Below are 17394 nucleotides of genomic sequence, written 5' to 3' on the forward strand. Positions count from 1 at the left end.
AGTTCCAGTATCTCCTCTTTCAGCGAACACCAATTCTGGACACTGCAAATGTTTGAAACTTTGTCAGCATTGCCTCTTCAGGAGTATTCATCTGGTACATATGTTTTTAAAGAAATTAAATCAATAATCAATAGTCTCCTGTTTCCTACAACTATTTTATAGCTAATTTTGTGCCATGTGTTCTAGAATTTTGGAATTGCGAGTTCCTAATTGCGATTCTTTGTGAATCACAATAAGGAAATCACAATTCCAGGGCTACACAGGACAGAATTGTAACTTTCAGAATTTCTACCCTACAAATGTAGGGAACTATCAGCGTTTGCACATGATGTTGATTAAAATGGGGTCATTTCTATTTCGAATAGGGTACAAAGTGTGTGTCCGAAAACAGCTGTCAGTATTCTAAACACTTTGCCAGATTCGTCCCACTCGTTATGTGGAAATGTGTCAGCATCTGCATATTTTTTTCAGATAGAAGTGTCTACATCGACCATTTTCTTTTAAAAGCGCAATCTATTTGGTTTATTATCTATAAACTAAATTAATATCTACAGGCTTCCAGAGTCTGGATTTGTAACATTCTTGGTCAGATATACCTTGTCAGCTAACATCACTTTCACGCCGTGACTGGAAAGCCCATGGGGCATATTATCAAGAACAGCGTTAAAATTACCGCTGCTTTAGCGGCAGGGAACTTCCGCTAAAGCAGCGATAATGGGCTTGACAATATACCCTTGTGAATTCCCATAGAAGCCCATGTTCACACCAGAACATGGGCTTCTATTGGAATTCTAAAGGTCATATTAACAAGCGCATTATCACAGCCGTAGCGGCAGTTCCCTGCCGCTAAAGTGGCGATAATTTTAACGCCGTTCCTGATAATATACAGTTATGTCTAAAAGGTTCTTTTCACTCCATTCCTGCTGCTTCTCCTTCCAATAAGGAATGTAAGTGTTGTGCCAATCTAATTTTGGATCAGCCAAATTCTAATCCAATAAAAAGTCCTACTGTGGTGGTCCAGGCTGGGAGAATCTCATTAAGCCTGAAACCCTTGGTGTGGTATTGCCCATATGTTTTTGATTTCACCTCTCCTGTTTGCTGAATTAATTTTTGTAGGTTGTAGGACTCTGCGACTTTACCACAGCTAACCAGTGCTAAAGTGCTTGTGTTCCCTCCTTCCAACATAGCAACATTGACCTGCACCTAATTGGCACATTTAATTTACTTGCAATCCCTAGTAAATGGTACTACATGTACCCAGGGCCTTCACATTAAATGTTACTAGTGGGCCTGCACAGCGGCGTAGCTAGGGGGGGGGGGGCGTAGGGGCGGTCCGCCCCAGGCGGCACAATTTAGGGTGCGACGGCCGCACGGCACCGGTGGTCCGTTGGGAGGGCCTTTATAATTTATTTGGGGACACTCACTGACACTACTGTCAGATATTACAGTAGTGTTGGTGTCCCCAAATAAATTATAAAGGCCGCCGCAACGTGCCACCAGTGCCGTGCGCGTGTCCCCAGTGCAAGTGCAACTAAGCACATGGTCACAGAAAGCAGCGTGAGCCATCTTCCATGTGCCCAAAATCCGCCATCACCCATCCTCCTTCTTTAGAATGAGGGCTTCTTATTCGGTTTAACTGGCACTCAGTCTTTGTTCAAGGACGAGGAGGAACGTAAAAGGGGGAAATGATTCTCGCCACGGCAACTACATTGTGATGTACGTTGTCAGATTACTGGGGAAGGGGTGTAGGGTATGTATTCCTCAAAAGTCGCTACACAGGACAGAATTGTAACTTTCAGAATTTCTACCCTACAAATGTAGGAAACTATCAACGTTTGCAAATGATGTTGATTAAAATGGGGTCATTTCTATTTCGAATAGGGTACAAAGTGTGTGTCCGAAAACAGCTGTCAGTATTCTAAACACTTTGCCAGATTCGTCCCACTCGTTATGTGGAAATGTGTCAGCATCTGCATATTTTTTTCAGATAGAAGTGTCTACATCGACCATTTTCTTTTAAAAGCGCAATCTATTTGGTTTATTATCTTTAAACAAAATTAATATCTACAGGCTTCCAGAGCCTGGATTTGTAACATTCTTGGTCAAATATACCTTGTCAGCTAACATCACTTTCACGCCGTGAATGGAAAGCCCATGGGGCATATTATCAAGAAAAGCGTTAAAATTATCGCTGCTTCAGCGGCAGGGAACTTCCGCTAAAGCAGCGATAATGGGCTTGATAATATGCCCTGGAGAATTCCAATAGAAGCCCATGTTCACACCAGAACATGGGCTTCTATTGGAATTCTCAGGGTCATATTAACAAGCACATTATCGCAGCCGTAGCGGCAGTTCCCTGCTGCTAAAGCGGCGATAATTTTAACGCCGTTCCTGATAATATGCCCCTATGTCTCTAATGGGAAAAGCAAAACTACATGTCCCAGAATGCACGGAGATGCTCGCAAAAAAGTAAGGACTTTGTAGGCCAAGGTGGAGTTGTGCTTTGACATCAAGCCAAAGCCAATCTACTTTGCACTATACTTTGTACTGATCAAGCTGTTTTGCTTTTTCATGGAGAGTGTTATGTACTTACACCACATACTTATGTCTCTGTTATGTCCTTTATTCAATAACCGAGTGTCTTTCAAGGAGAGTGGTTGTAATTAATATTACCAAAATGAAATTTGGTGAGATGGCATTTGCTGTTATGATGTCATTTTAGGGCCAGATAGCGCACATGGTTTACATCCACAGGGCCAAGAGCAGACAATTCTCAAAGGAACACACGTTAAAATCCCAGCAGGGGCTACTCCTAATTTCATCCTTCTGATGGAGCAGAATGAGTTCCACTTATTATGAGTTTGCAGTTCATATCATTGTAAAATGCAAGGCCCATTTTGTAGTAGTCATTGAAGACCACAGTGCTCTCTGGGAATTTTAATTTTGGTACTCTTCCTTTGAGTTAATATCCTACTAGATTACAATGTTTTTTTCTGATACTAATTTATGTTTACACCCCGACATTTTGCATGAATCCAAAAAAAAAAATAGTATTATTTGAAATTCTGTGTGTGGTTGTGTCTACGAGGACCTGAACATCCTGTGGGGAGATGGAGAGCTTTGGCCTGCCCTGTTTTTTACCCAAGATGATTTTGGATTCTAGGACGCTTGAAAACATGTCACACATAAAACATGGACATGTCACACTTTGGTAAAGTGTAAACTTGGCAGCTGTGTTGGAGCTGGAAAGCGCTGCTGGTTGCAGAACAGTTCAATTCCATTCGCTTTTTCACTTCTCTCTCATGCACATCTCCCGTGTCATGTATGTGCATGTAACTTGCATGATCAAGGTAACTATTAGCGGCAATACTACGTGTCTCTCGGACCTCTTTCAAGTGCTCGCTGTCCTTTTTCCCCAGCCACCGCCCCCTCCAGGGCCGGCAATCTGAGGGATAGCCCCGGGCGCCACAAGCTCTAACTACGCCTCTGGGCCTGCAACACAATGCCACCCACTAAAGAATTACTTTTAAAACATATCTCGGGGCTGCCACTGCAGCCTGCATGTGCAGTTTAAATCTTCCATTTTGACCTGGTGAAATAAACCTTTTGCCAGGTCTAAAACTTCCATTCCTATACTTATAAGTCACCCTGAAGGTAGGCCCTAAAGGCTCATAGGGCAGGGTTCATTGTATTTAAGATGCAGGACATGTGTACTTAAAGTTTTGCATGTCCATGCTCCTAAAGTCGTTGCTCACTGTCTTAAGGCCTATATCTCCCACTGAGTAACATTGGGTTACCTTATTACATCTAATACGTGCTACGTGCAGACAGAAATATTCTATTTACGGTCAAATAATTGAAATTTTTAATTCTCTTTAATGGTAAAGTCAGATTTTAAGTCATAAATCTGAAAAAACAACTTTTAGAAAGTTGGCATTTTCTTGTCCCAACCAACGGTTCATTTCTGCCAGCGTCCTGAATTACATGACTGTGAATCGCTCTGCTGTAGAGATTTGAGTATTGCTTCCAGACAGTGAGACAAAGGGGCTTAGGTACGATGGGCCATCCTGACATGATGACTGGAAAGGAGCTGTACACAGCCCCACTTATACTTCAAAGGGCTTTAGCTGCAGCACAAGATTGGGGGCATGGTATTTAAAATGGAGCATTTTTGTCACCAATCCTGTCATGACTTTTGTCACCCCTGATAGTTTGGAGACTTGATCGAGGAAACAGGAAGAACTTTCCAAAAACAGTGCTGGGGTAGGTCTGGGAATACCCCCAAACAAAGGATGGCAACAAGTATAAATATTGGACCCCCAGAGCCACTCCTTAGAACATTACTGCACATATGGAAGATTAAGAAAAGGGACTGCCCTCCTGCCAGAGAACTGGCATGCTGCTTGAAGGACTGCCTTGCTTATTGAGGGAGGAAATCCCAGGCTACACAAAGTAGCTGCAAGGGCTAGTTGACCGATCTTCTGTGTGAGCTACAGGGATACAGCAGAGTTCAGAGGTCTTCGTGCAACTGACCAGGGGCAACTGCACCTGCTTGGACCCACCTGAGCCCTGCTTCTGGCCTCTACTGGAGTGAGCCCTGATCCCCAAGAGGTGGCCACAGCAGCTTCTGGACCCGTTGCTGGCATCAGAGTGTACTCCTTCTGAAGAAAAGGTGGAAATCCTGAGGTTTGGGCTTCTCATAACCGCAAACAGAACACTGATGGGGGTGGGTCAGAGAATTCCCCACACAAAGGCTAGCATCAAGTATAAATATTGGACCTCCAGAGAGACTCATCAGTAAAGTCTTGGATCTGTGAAAGATTGAAAAGGACTGTCCTGCTGCTTGAAGACTGCCTTGCTGACTGGGAAGGTAGATTGTACCTGCTTGTCTTCATCCCTGGCTATGCACAGTTGTTCGAAGGGTCTGTTGGCTGACCTCATGTGTGATCTACAGAGAAACAAAAGCTTCAGATGCTTCCCTGCAACTACCCAGCTGACCTGCTGCACTGGACCTGCTTGGACCTGCACCTGGACCTGCTTGAGCCCTGCTGCTGGTCTCTGCTGGAGGGAGAGCTGATGCCCAAGAAGTGCCCCATAGTTCTTGGACCTATGGCTGGCATCAGTGAAAGCTCTCTTGAAAAAAATGTGAACATTGAAGTTTGGCTTCCTCATGACCGTGGTGGGGACAGTTTTCACCAAGACTCTGCCGCCCGTGATGATGCTCAGGTGAAACTAGCCCTTTGCTCTGAAAACAATTGTTCGCAGCAACCGGCATTGCGAGACCTGCACTTTGCACTACAGCAATGACATCCTGCGACGGTGGAAAATATGAAGCCACAGTAATAATCTTCCGCAAATGCTGACCTGCTCTCCCACGCTACAGTGACGACCATCTTCAACACTCAACCTACTCCTTTCAGTCTTCTCCAACATGAACAAAACACTATGCGCCAGACTTCAGAAGGTAACTCTTCAGCTGGACTACCAGGGATCCTGTATCTGACCCGCATTTCATCATGGTCACCCTCAACCTGTGACTTTCCCTTGGTCTAGCGTGACCAGATGATCCCGGGTGGTGCTTTGTGCTTTTAGGTGCTAATTGTACTTAAAACTTTTATGGCTTTACTAATTGTATCTTTGTTCTTCTGGTATAATTGTTTTATTAAAATGTCTTCTATTTTTCGAATTGATTTGGGACTTTTCTTGTGTTGTTTTTTCACTTTGTTAAGGTTTGTGTGCTGCATAAATATAGCAGTGTTCTCGGGCTGATTAGACGCCGCAAGACGCCTATTTTAAACTCCTTTGTTGTTTGATGCTATTTCAAAACTGCAATGTTATTTGTGTGAAGTTGAGTTTACATTCCTCACTCTGTGCTGAGCCCCGGTCCGACACGGCTGGTGCCGATTGCTCGGAGGGCTGAAGGCACTCACTTCCGCTTTCCGCTCCAATGAGCCGGTTAGCGCTTCAGTACTCACAGGCTCATTTAGTATTTAACAGGCATTAGAAACGCACTCGCGTTGGACATAGCAGTGTTCTCGGGCTGATTAGACGCCGCAAGTTCTGCTCACACGCAGCTGTTTTTAACTCCTTTGTTGTTTGATGCTATTTTAAAACTGCAATATTATTTGTCTGAAATTGAGTTTACATACCTCACGCTGTGCTGCGCCCCGGTCCGACACGGCTGGTGCCGATTGCTCGGAGGGCTGAAGGCACTCACTTCCGCTTTCAGCTCCGATGAGCGGGTTAGCGCTACAGTCCTCACAGGCTCATTTAGTATTTAACAGGCATTGGAGACGCACTCGCGTTGGTCATAGCAGTGTTCTCGGGCTGATTAGATGCTGCAAGTTCTCCTCACACGCAGCTGTTTTTAACTCCTTTGCTGTTTGATGCTATTTTAAAACTGCAATAATATTTGTGTGAAATTGAGTTTACATACCTCACGCTGTGCTGAGCCCCGGTCCGACATGGCTGGTGCCGATTGCTCGGAGGGCTGAAAGCACTCACTTTCGCTTTCCGCTCCGATGAGCGGGTTCGCGCTACAGTCCTCACAGGCTCATTTAGTATTTAACAGGCATTGGAGACGCACTCGCGTTGGACATAGCAGTGTTCTCGGGCTGATTAGACGCCGCAAGTTCTGTTCACACGAAGCTGTTTTTAACTCCTTTGTTGTTTGATGCTATTTTAAAACTGCAATATTAATTGTGTGAAATTGAGTTTACATACCTCACGCTGTGCTGAGCCCCGGTCCGACACGGCTGGTGCCGATTGCTCGGAGGGCTGAAGGCACTCACTTACGCTTTCCGCTCGAGGAGCAGGTTAGCGCTACAGTCCTCACAGGCTCATTTAGTATTTGAACAGGTGCGCCAAAGGCAAGCCCATCTGCGCCCGTCCGCGCTGAGACCGGGCTTAGGGCCACTTCCCCTGGTCGTTCTATAAGTAAGTCAGTTATTACTTACTCGGCAGACGAGCTAATTCAGCTTCGTCCTGGTCGAAATAACAACTGTAATACTCTGAAACTTGTGAACACAGATGGATCCACGGAAATAACATGTAACCATTGTGTTTTTAGTTTACGTCCTATTAGAGGGACTATTAATAGCCCTCAGTTAAAAAACAGCAAAATCATGAATATAAGTATAGCTCTTTTAAACGCTCGCTCCTTGGGCAAGCATAGGCAGGAAATTGCAGATTTTATCTTAGATAGAAGATTGATATTCTGTTTGTAACAGAAACTTGGACTGACAAGGCCTCTAAACCGGATTTGGTGGTAGCAATTCCCGAAGGCTATACTGTGGAAAGGCAGGATAGAGTAAATAGGAAAGGAGGTGGATTGGCCATAATAGCTTGTGACCACTTCCCCATAAGGTTATCCTACGTCTCTTCCTCTTCATGCGAAGCCGTCCAGTTTTCAATCAGGATAACCCCCTCATATCATTTTAAAGGAGCACTCCTTTATAGACCCCCAGGTTCACAGACAGAGTTCCTTGCTACTTTAAATACCTAGATGGAATCTCTAGCAATAGAAGACTCCTTTACTATCTTAGGTGACTTTAATTTTCATTTAGAAAAAAACGAATAATAATGAAACCAAGGTACTCCTATCTGATATGGAAATGCTGGGCTTCACCCAGCTGGTCAACTCAGCTTCGCATGAGGCAGGCCAGACCTTGGATGGCATATTTACCAACTCTAAACATGTTCATATAAAAGATATTCTGCCATTAATATGGACAGACCATCATTGCGATCATGTGTAATCTACTAGCAAATAACATAATAGCGAAAAAGATGCTGGAAAACATATCAGGGACACTTAAGGTCTGGAAAAATATAAATAAGGGTCAACTGACAGCACACCTTACTGCTACCACACCACTTATCCCGCCTGACCCTAATGTCACTATCGACAGGTACTCTAACTGACTAAATAATGCCATGAATCTGTTGGTGCCTAACAAGAGAATCTCTACGAACCGGTCATCTCCCTCTGCACCCTGGTTCACTGATGCCCTTAGAGAACAAAAACAAAAATGTAGGAACCGTGAGCGACACGGGCGCAAGTCCTATAGCCCAGAGGAAAAAACATCTTATAAGGAAGAACTGACCAAGTATAAGATGATGATTACTCAGGAAAAAGAAAGTTTTATATTTCCCAGATTGAAGCTGCAAAAAAATCCACCAAACAATTGTTTCAAGTAGTTAAGAAGCTAGCAGGACACTCCCCACAGTCGTCCCCGACTCCATCACAATCTCTATGTGAATCCCTAGCAGACTACTTCTTAGAAAAAGTTAATACGATTTATTTAGAATTCTCCACCAATGCTGAAATCAAAACACAGTCTGCCTCTCCGAGGCACCTTGACTATTGCCTTACGCCATTCAAGGAGGTTAACGAGCAACTTATCATCGAAATAATGGATACTGTAAAATCAGGTTCGACTTCTGATCCATGTACCCCTACAGTACTTGGCTCGGTTATTAATATAACAGCCCCAGTCATCACTCAGAATTGTAATGCCATGGTTTTAGCAGGGACCTAGCCGGATAAGTTAAAAAGCACCTTTCTCAAACCTTTGCTAAAAAAACCTAATTTAAATGCTGAAGACCTTAAAAATTATAGGCCAATAGCGAGTTTACCATTTCTAGCCAAAGTCACTGAGAAGGTCATGAATCGGCAGGTCTCCGAATTTATTGAGAAGCATCATCTGCTAGATGATACGCAGTTCGGATTCCGTAAGCTACACGGCACCAAAACTGCGCTTATTAAAGCCACGGAAGATTTAAGGATCATCAGAGATCAAGGAGGCACTGCCTTGCTTATATTGTTGGACCTCTCAGCGGCATTTGACACGGTCGATCATGTCACTCTGATGAACCGTGTCTCAGCCATGGGTATTCAAGATAGAGCATTAGAACTGCTCTCATCCTTTCTTACGAATAGGACTCAGGCTGTGAAATTAGGCCCTTTTCCCTCTACACCACTGACGCTACCATGTGGAGTACCGCAGGGCTCATCCCTCAGTCCGACACTTTTTAACATCTATGTGTCGGACCTAGCAAGAGTTATCAAAGCCTATGGGATGAGCCTTACATCCTATGCGGATGATACTAAGTTGGTGTTGGCAGTATCTGATGATGGAGAGAAGGTGGCAGAATGTTTTCAAGAAGTAATGTTGGCCATCAGTAACTGGATGGCTAGCAACTGCTTGAAACTTAACTCCGAAAAAACGGAGGTTATTATTTTCGGAAAGCTTTCCCCGCAATGGTCCGGCTTATGGTGGCCTTCACCACTGGGTACCTTACCCAGTCCGGTAGATAAGGCTAGGAATTTAGGAGTCATTTTTGATGACAATTTGAATTTTCTACCACATACTAACCAAGTAGTCTCAACTGCCTTTTATAAACTCAAATTGATAAAAAAAAACGGATTCCCTATCTTCCGGAAGCCGCAGGTAAAACGCTGGTCAGCACTTTGGTGATATCCTCCTTGGATTACTGTAATGGGCTGTTTGCCAATGCACAATGCAGGGTGATTATTAAATTGCAAACAGTCCAGAATGCTGCCGCAAGATTGCTATCGGGGACCCCCAAATTTAAACCCATAACCCATGTCATCAGGAGTTACCATTGGTTAATGGTCAAGAACCGGGTTAAATTTAAAGCCCTATGTATAGCATTCAAAGCTGCACATCAACTGGGCCCTCAGTTCCTGAAAGATCATCTATCTTTCTACTGTCCCAACAGGCAACTTCGCTCAATGACTGCCTTCCAGTTACAGGTCCCAAGAGTAAAGACAGTATCTTGGGGAGATCGGCGTTTCGTAGTTACAGCGGCCAAACTGTGGAACGCTCTGCCCCCACAGATCCGTTCATGTCAGACACTATTGCATTTCCGTAAATTGATAAAAACATGGCTGTTTAACCAATAAGCGGTGGCTTGAAGTGTATTATGGTCATCCATCCTTCAGTCAGCTTTTGATCCTGCTTAGTCCATAGCGCCGAGACGCCAAAGGGCAAGTGTTGCGCTCTATAAGTTTCAAAAATAAATAATAAATAAATACTTTACACATTGCCTCTAGGTTAAGACGGACTTCTGAGCAACCAGAAGGTTAAGCAGAAGTTTTGTTTGTTTGTTTCTGGGCTTCTTTTTAAAATTTCATATAGAGGAAACTCGACTTGAAGGTATAGTAGGGCTTTACATGTGCACCAGTTACATTACACAAGGAGACATTCCTTTTTGGTAGGCATGGGGAAATTAACTTATTTGCCAGAATCACAGGGTTTTGAGCTGACACTTAGACTCAAACCTGGTTCCCCAGCTTCAAAGTCAGCATATCTGGCCGATAAGCCACATTGAGTGACTTTTATGGTTCACCCTGACAGGGATTGTGGCAGTTGCTTGAGCAGGGTTAATACCCCACTAAACCAACAACCCAATTTCGCACACCCTGCTTGATGGATCACCCCAAAAACATCTAGAAAGGAGCAAACCCTTCGGTGTTTTGGGAGGTTTTGTTAAGAGTTCTCAAACAGTGGTAAAGTTATTAGCACCCCAATAAATCAATTTACTACAGAAACATGGTCCTAACTATTACTACACCGTGGCAACCGTTCTGATTGTGGAATGAGCCCTGAGATATATAAAGCCACAAGTCAATGTTACTAACAAAACATAATGTATGAATCCGGTTATGGTTCAATTTTTACAGGCAGCAAATACACATGGGGTGTGCTTCATGCATTTCACGCTCATATATCACTACAGTTTCTTGATTTGTGGATGTAGGTTTGTAATCTGCACTTCCACTCATATCTATATTAGTCTGCTCTGCTTTATATTTATTTAATCTTAACACAGCTCTTTCTCACAGAATGCTTGAAGCCGGTTAGGCTTTCATGCTCGCACAACTCTTGAGAATGAGACATTAGAGATCATTATCACTGCGCTCTCATCAGGTTTATGGAGCTATTTCTTTGTGAGTTATTTTATTGAGTTAAAAGAAAATAGAAAATGAACACATATATTGCTGAACCAAAGATCTTAGCCTTCAATCCATCTGCCCCCCCAAAAAAGAAACACACCGTGATTAATTAATTTCAGGTTATACAGTAACACATTTTGCAAAATCATCAACTAATTCTGTTATACTCTTTCAAGAGGGGAATAATGCATGCAGGAACCGAAAGAGAACTACATGCATTCATTGTAAATTATATTTCAACTCCCTGTTTAGTTTTGTACATAGGAAGCAGGTCTTATCTTCTATCAGAGTGTGTAAATAGATATTGTCAATGAAGAGTTCGGTTGACATGAAAACTATGAGGTGGAGTGTTTTGTAAGTGTTACCAGAATCCTGAGATAGTAATATAATACCAGATTTAACTGCTATGCATGTGTTAAAATACATAAATATAAGGGGGTAAATATGCTTATTGAAAATAGCAAATTCAATTCTGGACGACACAGTGTTATTTTAGTCAGTAAAAGCAAGAGAAGATTGTGTATTTATTTAGTCTATAATGTAAAATGTTTGAGAAACTACCCTATCCTGTGTTACACATCATGTTCTGACTGTTAAGGCATATATTGTGTCAGCTTCTCTCTTCCAGGTGGCAATCAATGAGTACTGATTGGAATTAGAATGCTTTTTTTTACCTTTTGTGAGAAAATGCACCTTTTTGCATGGACATCCACATTTTTTTGCTGAATTTTGTTGCTGGGTTTTAGACTCTGCACAGTGACACTGCTGTCCAGAGCCCATTGTATCTGATATGACCCCTAAAGCATTACATATGTAAAAATGTGCTAATCCCTGATTGGCTTATTTAGCTTCTGCAGGAGGCCATGGTATATGGCGTAGATAGTACACTTATGGCATAGAAAGAGAAAGTAGTGTGACAACCATAAATGTGGCTTACGGCTGCCATTGAAGCATAACTGCTGCAGTGTAAAACCTGCAGTGCATCCCGTTAAAATAACACTTTCAAATATTAGTAAGTCAGCCCTGTGTAAGCCTTGTAGCCCACAAGGTAGGGAGCATGGTATTTAAAAGTGTTTCCACGTTTCCATGTCCCTACAGTGACAAGGCCTTAAAAGCTATTTTCAGTGTGGAGAGGCCTAGCTGTCCTATGTAGGAAACCAAAGTAGAGATTACAATTCTAATACTGTGTTATCTATAATGAGACCAGTTAGAACAATAATTAAATCACTATATTAATAGTTTTTAACATCCAATTCAATGGAGGAGTCAGAATTGTAAATATTATTAAAGAAAACCTTTAGAAAATTACCCCTTACCTGGCTAAACTGTCAGAATGATAATAAGCATTATTCCCTGCCATCTCCCCGTCTGTGCTCAGCCCAAGGAGAGGTGTGGAATTCTAAATGAACAGAAATGACTCCTCTAACCTAAATAGAATATGCATAGTGTGGGTTGTGCCCTTCCTCGTGTAAACCATGTGTCAAGTTCTGCATGTGTGGTCTGTCTTAAGCACATATAAACATTTCGGTCCCTTCAGTATGCCAGGACATTTTTTGTATATCTCCTGCCTGGTTTCTGAAGAACATTGCTGTTGTCCTACCAGACTTATGTCTCTGGGTATGTTCTGGGTACAGTGCCTGCTTTAAAGTGGATTTTACAGCTAAATGTGTGAGAACACTAGGATTACCATAGCACACTCCCCTCTCATGCACCACATTTTGGCCTGTATTCAATAAAGCAAACAGAGACTTCTGCAAAAGTATGTAGGTCAGGGCCTGGGAATGCTTACTCCATTCGTCAAAGAGGCACTAGGAGTGTCTTAGGGTGTCTCCCAACTACAGGTCGATGAGCTCCGCAAAGCTGGACCCTCATCCAGCCTTCCTCAGAAGAATGCGGTACTTTTGAAAGGTTTTTATTAATATTATACTAGGAAGACTGAACCTAGTGCACTTGGCATCTGTGACCTGTGAGAAGGACCTGAAGAGATTGGATCCCCTTCTTCTTGAAATCCAAGGAATGGAAGATCTCCAATGATTATAAGACTGGTCCTGCCTCTTGCTCCCGGAACATATAAAAGCAAAAGAGGAGACTTCTGTGAAGAATCTCAGCTTATCAATGGCACCTGATCTTCAGATGGATTACCTGTGACCTCTGCCTGATAGTCTGTGAGTCTCTGAGTGCTCCGCTGTGGTCCTGGGAGCCGTAGAAGTGTAAGTATGTGGTTGTTTGGGCACCAAATAAGTTTGGCAACTTTTTCAAGAGTTTTGCTATGGAGAGACACGTGGACGGACCAAAAAAAAGTATCTAACTGGCAGTTTTGTGGTGTTGGACTGAATTTCAGAAGTCCATTTTCAGATTGAGACTTAGATAGTTTTTCGAACTTTACACTCTACTTGGTGTATCTGACCCCGGCTACATCATGTTTGTCCTCAAATCATGACTAGGTCCTGCTCTACTATGATCATTGAGTTCCATTAGCAATTTGCCCTTTTTGTTGCTATTTTCACTTACAGCTTAAACAAATTATATTTCTGGTTACCCTTATTGGATTTTTGTGATTTGGTGTCATTTTATTAATACATTTTATTCTATTATCATAAATTGGAGTGGTTTTTTTTTACTGTATTTTTGACTTTTTTGGTACTTCTAAATAATAATCATAAAGAATAATAATACTAATAAACATCTGTGCCTCAGCTACTTGGGATTCAGCCCAGATTTAAATTACTAAAACCATAGACTGAACCTAAGAAGTTAGTGTCTTCATTACTTTTCGTGAACTACAATCCACCCCAACTACTATTTCACTTTAACACACGTTTCATGAACAAATTGTTGATAACGCAATGAACTATAGTCACACCTGTGAAAATGATAGAATTCTGTAGCTACAGCGTTTATCCCAGACAATCACACAACATATTTTCAACACTTTATGCATGACAGTTAAAAAAAACCTAAATAATGTTTCCAATCAGTGCAATTGTTACTTGTAATTTGAAGAAAACAACTTTTTGACTCCATACACTCCAAAAAAATGTGTAATAAGGAAAGTACACAAATGGGTAACGTGTAATCTAGGCCTGTAATGCTAGGAGGTTATTTTTTTTTATTGGTTTTCAACTCAAACAACATCCCCCTACAAGATCTTCATCAGCAAGAGCAACATGTAGAACACAATTCGTATAGTCACTGTCCACAGATAGGTTTGTACACACACCAATATCAACATCAGAATAATAGATCCTGCCTCACCTTCACTCAACTTACCCTGTATACAACCCGTCAATGCAATGGAGGTCCAACACAGTGCCCCTGCCATATGAGGTCTTGCTCGCCCCCCTCCCACCTTACCCCTTATACCGGTGTACTCTATGTACTCTAGACCAGGATATCCAATCAACTTCAACACATTAGGGTGCATCCACGGCCTATCACATTCAGGCTGTCCTCCAATCCCTATCATACCCAAGCTCGCTTCCGTACTCTCAATGACCACCCACGTCCCGGCTATATGCAGTGTGTCTCAGCAGGCCCCTGTGGAGTCCCCAAGGAATCAGTGTCCTAATCAGGCTCCGGTCATGCTAGCAATGCCACCAATGCTTCCCATGCTTGTGCAGTTTCCATTGCCTTTTCATTATTCGCTCTCCTGGCTTGTTGGAGCCAAACCATGCCCTCACTAACTTGCCAGCTCCTGAATTACGTTTTCCACCTCTCTACACTATGGCCCTGCGTAGATTTCCACTTTCTTGTTAATTCCTGTTTAGCCAACATCAACCCCAAATCAATGAATTTACCTTGGTGCGTGATGTATGAGGGTACCAGCGTAGTATGCATGTCCCCATAGTGGGCTCTGTTTGCCTATCTGTTACTCCACATAAAACCTTCACCACCTCTTCCCAGTATTTACCGAGCTGTGGGCAACTCTACATCATGTGCATTAAGTCTGCGGCATCTAAGGTAACAGGCGGATTCCACACCAAAATATTTATTTATCTGTTCCGGGGTTAGGTTCGCCCTATGTATGACATAGAAATGTATAAGTTGGAATCTAGCATTCCGCGTACCTTTCCACGACCTCCCCACTAGCGTAGACCAAGTCGATTCAGGTATATCCTTGCACAGATCCACCTCCCATTTTTCTCGCAGTCAAGTCAGTGGCTGGAGCCCCTCTCCCAGCATTCACCGATACAGGCAGGTCACCACCTTCACCGTCCCCGCCGCCATTACTACATATTGGCACATCAGAGATGTCTGCGGTTCCAACATCCCTTCCCCCAGTATTCCTGAATTGCTGCCACCAAGGCGGCATGCACTAAGAAATCGCCCCTTGGCAATCCGTATTTGTCCTGCAGTGATTGGAAGGGCAAAAAGGCACAATCCTCGAACAAGTCCCCAACATCTCCAATCCCACTTCTTACCACTCAGCCAATGTCGACCAGTCTCCTACGTGCCGAAGGGCCGAACACATTCCAAGAGGGATCTCCGGTACATACGGTCAAGTCACTCCTATTCTACGCCTACTTCTATTCCAGCATGCCCTGATCGCTTTCTCTTCAGAAGTCAGCGATGCAACCCGTAGAACCTGTCTAATTAAATCACAGAGTGAGGGGCCCCCCGGGGATGGATGTGAGGCAGATCTGCGGGGGAAAGACATTCAAAATACTTCAAGGAAAAGATAGATCTGCCCCGTATTTGATCAAGGATAGGCTCCTATAGAGTCTAATCTTTTTCAGTAATTACCCATTTTAGCGCTCACCAAATAGTCAAAGTCAGATTCGATTTAGACAAAAGCATTTTTATGAAAAATATATTGTTTTTATTATTATTTCGTATTTTTTATATAGCATATATGTTCAACATCATTTTTAGAAAATTTCACAATTCTAAGATAAAAAGAATACATATACCACCCATCAACCTTCCAACATTCGAACTACAACAGATTCATACATCACAAACAGTCATACTCGTACAAGATTCATTCATGCATTCAACTCAGGTAAAATTTAGGACAAATTGCTCTGAGAAGTCAGCGATGCAACCCGTAGAACCTGGCCCAACACCACAAAGGTGAACACATGTCGTGGAACCCAAATGTCCTCAATTCCCTCCAGTCCCCTATATTCTCGGGCAACTACCTGCGCGAGCCACTGCAGTTGGGCCGTCAGATAAAATATTTCGAAGTCCTGGACTGCCCATCCTCCCTCAGCTCTGGGTCTCATCATTGTGGTCAAAGCCACCCGCCTTCTGCCGCTCCCCCACAGAAAGCCCCCAACCATAGATCTAAGCGTCCTAAACACCTGTCCCAGATTCCAGATCGGCAGCGTCCTAAAATAATACAGCAGCCTAGGGAGCGCCACTATTATCAAGAGTGCCACTCTTCCCGCCACTGAGAGCAGCAGAGTACCCCAGAACGACATACTGCCCCTGACTCCTCTCACTGCTCTATTCACATTGCCTCCAGAAGATCTGCATGCTCATGGTAAATTTTAGTTCCCAGATACGGAGGGCAGCAAGGCTCCAAGCGTATTCCACGCAATCTGTCAGGGATTTCCATTGTCCGATGCACCGGGAACAGACTAGTCTTCTCCCAGTTCACGCACAGCCCCGATGCCGCACCAAACGCCCGCAACAGCTCCGCCGCTCCCCCTAAATCCCTGTCAGGACCCGCCAGGAACATCAACAGGTCATCCGCGTAAAGTGGTATAAAATGTACGTCTCCACGCATCTCCAATCCAGTATAGTGCTTCCGTGACCTAGCTTGCACAGTCAGGGGCTCAATCGCGAGCGCAAATAACAGTGGAGAAAGCGGGCAACCCTGTTGCGTGCCTCGTCCCACTATGCAGGAAGCCGATACTGTTCCCCCCGTCCACACCCGAGCCGTTGCCGATGTATATTGTATTTGTGTCCACCGCACAAAATTCTCCTCCAACCCCATCTTACGCATAACCTGAAAAAGAAAGGGCCACCCCAGGCTATCAAATGCCTTTTCTTTGTCCACCGAGAAGATCAGAGCACATGGTAACTGATCGCTACAGTTCTCCAGGATGCGCAACAACCGTCGCACATTGAAAGCTGTATTACGCTTAGGGATAAAACCGGATTGATCTCGGTGTATTAGCTGTGACATATAAGGAAGGAGGTGCGACGCCAGTATTCAACTCAAGATTTTATAGTCAGTCGTCAACATTGACAGCGGGCGGTATGCCTTTATATCCGTGGCTTCTCTCCCAGGTTTCAGAAGAGGGATAATAATAGCCTCCCTGGTGGTCTTGGTTAACCTCCCTGCCTCGAATGCCTCCCGATTGAGCAATTGCAACCTCGGAGCCAAGCAATCAGCATATTTGGAGATGCTAGGAGGTTATGCTGACATTTACAACACACTTGGCATTCAGCCTCGTGCTTTAAGC

At 43.5% G+C, this 17394-nt stretch overlaps 1 protein-coding gene across 1 annotated transcript in view; it reads right to left on the reverse strand.

Moving 5' to 3' along the window:
- CSMD3 (CUB and Sushi multiple domains 3) overlaps nucleotides 1–17394 on the reverse strand; it is a 2596150-nt gene that overhangs the window by 2054420 nt on the left and 524336 nt on the right. The window lies entirely within an intron of this gene.

The sequence above is a fragment of the Lissotriton vulgaris genome, chromosome 4_1 (genome assembly GCF_964263255.1).
Source record: "Lissotriton vulgaris chromosome 4_1, aLisVul1.2, whole genome shotgun sequence".
In the NCBI taxonomy this organism is placed as follows: domain Eukaryota; kingdom Metazoa; phylum Chordata; class Amphibia; order Caudata; family Salamandridae; genus Lissotriton; species Lissotriton vulgaris.